We start from the raw sequence: 2,418 nt of genomic DNA, 5'->3' as shown, positions 1-2,418 counted from the left end.
TACTCAGGTCATGAGTACCTAATTCTCATCAATAAAATTAATGTTTTATAAAAGAACACAGGAAAGGTTGTTTTGTATTTCCCTCCTGGTGTGTAGGGATGGCCTAAGGTAAAAAAAAAATCTATCAGCAAACTTGGAATAGTAATTTAAAAAGACATGAGAGGTCAGTGAGCCTTTGGATCTTGTACCTGTCATCCTCCCAGAGTGTAAGAAATAAACTTTTATTTTTACAACATCCATTTTATCTTAATTTTTAAGATTTAATTTTTTCTAAATTATTGAGTAATCTATGTAAATCTTAATATGAGAATAGATTTTTTTTCCAGAGGAGTAACCTAAAAAAACACACACACACAAGGTTTGAACATCTTTTCTTTTTTTGTTTTCTTTTTTCACTTTTTAAGAGTTTTATTTAACTGTTAGCCTCATTGAATCGTCAGTACACCCAGCTAATTGGGATCCACTGTGGCTCCATTCTCAGTTTCTCGATGGCAGTTTGTAATTTCTCAAAGGCTTTGTCTAGACTGTCGTTTACGATGATCAAGTCAAAGTAGTGGTTGTATGCTCTCTGCATCCACTGTTTTCCTCAAGTCAGAGTCTGTCAAAAGCTTGGTGGTGATTCCTGCATCCACTACAGCCTTGTGCTTGGCACACAAGGTCTCTAGCTGTGGAGCAGCAATAAATACCACATAAGGCATGAACTCAGGTGTCCTCAATACTTTCAGTGCTTGTGGATTAACATCTAGAATGCAAGTCTGTTCAGTTTGGACAACTTCGAGAATAGAGTCGATCTTAGTTCCATAGAGATTTCCTTCATACTCTCCATGCTCCAAATACTTTCCAGCTTTAATATCTGTTTCCATCTCTGATCGGGACACAAATTTATATGCCTGTCCATCATTTTCATCTTCTCTTGGCTTCTGTGAAGTAAATGGCACTGTTGTTCCAAATCTAGCAGGATTCAGTACTATGAACCTGTTCTTCAAGCTTCTTCTGCCCACACCTTGAGCTCCTATCAACACTAATGTTTTTCACTGGAAGGATGACATTTTTGCTACTTCCTCATAGATCTGAATTTCATGATGATCAAACTCTGCATTCTTGGTTGTGAGGTACATTATCTTTTTCTTTTCTTTTATTCTTTTTTTTTTGGTTGTTGTTGTTGCTTTTAGTTCCACAAAAGGGTCCTGAATTGTCCAGGTCTCTGCGAACAAATGCCTTTCTCTTCTCTTCCTGGAACTGGCTTGGAATCAGACCAGCACTTCCTCCTTCCTTCACATGGCTAGCCTGCCACCAGTTGGGGTCTTCTCTGTTTACAATCTGAAGAATTTCTCCTTTGGAAAACTTCAGTCCTGCTTCTGTGCAGGATATCAGGTTGTCATTGAAAGAATTATAATCAAAATGACACTTGACAAAGGCCTGTTGAGGAGTAAGTAATAGTATCTCTTTAACTTGGTAATTTTTTTAGGGTGACACTTCCACTAATGTTTTTCAGTAGCTCTTGTAATTCCTTTGGGTTGTTTCCAATCTCATGGCCATTGACTTCCTTAACGATATCTCCCACGTTAAGCAGACCTTGTCGGTCTATCATTCCTCCATGAAAGATTCAGGCAATTACTAGATCATTATTTTCAACCCTAAACGTTACACACAACAGCTCTCCAGCTTTTTTTGTGAATACCAAGAATACGGATGGCATCTACTGGCAATAACTGATTATTGAGAGAAGAATTATTCATTTCTGGGCTTGAGGGAGGCGAATCATAACACTTTGACACCACGATATCATGGGCCTCCAGGAGCGACTGGAAGTGAGGGTCCTTGAGTATACCAACCAGTTCTGCTACATTTTCATCCACACTTATTAGAGGAGTGATATCTTCAAGAATTTCGTTCACTAATTCTAAGTTATTGTCACTGACAGCTTCTAATTTTGAATCTTCAAGCCTCTCGTGAGCCTTAGCAAGTACTTTCACAATTGGATTCTCCATAATACCCTTAAGAAAAATTAGGTCTATTTCTTCTGCTCCTGATGAGGGCAGGTCTGTAAGGTTTTCCAAAATTTGCTCCATTTCGGCTCGCACCTTGGCGCCTCCGCGCAGCTGCTCCTCTTCTCAGCCATGGGCGCTGAGCAGCCCCATCTACCAACTCAGGGCAGGAGGTCGGGCGGGTGGCTCCCTCTTTCCCTACCGGCCTTGCCCTCTGCCTGGCTCCAGGCGCCGCCGCTGCCCGCAGGCCTGCAAGGCCAGCCTCCCTCTGTCGCTTGGCTCCCACCGCCACCGCAGGAGTGTGCTCCTCCTGGCCTCTTCTGAACATCTTTTCTTTATCTCCATTTCTTGAACAAAATAATGTTACTGTTGTATTGTTTTAAATTTACAACAAAACACTTTCACTGTATTTTAATACTGTTTTCCAATT

The 2,418-nt window shown here is 40.7% G+C and overlaps 1 pseudogene across 1 annotated transcript; it reads right to left on the bottom strand.

Annotated features, from left to right (window-relative positions):
- Positions 1-388: 388 nt before the first annotated feature.
- LOC311602614 (protein PALS2-like) lies at positions 389-2,072 on the bottom strand (annotated as a pseudogene). The gene has a single exon. The product of its transcript is annotated as a protein PALS2-like (transcript).
- Positions 2,073-2,418: the final 346 nt, after the last annotated feature.

The sequence above is a fragment of the Acomys minous genome, assembly GCF_964271855.1.
Source record: "Acomys minous genome assembly, chromosome: 7".
Lineage (NCBI taxonomy): Eukaryota > Metazoa > Chordata > Mammalia > Rodentia > Muridae > Acomys > Acomys minous.
This window is presented reverse-complemented; position numbering and strand designations above follow the sequence as displayed.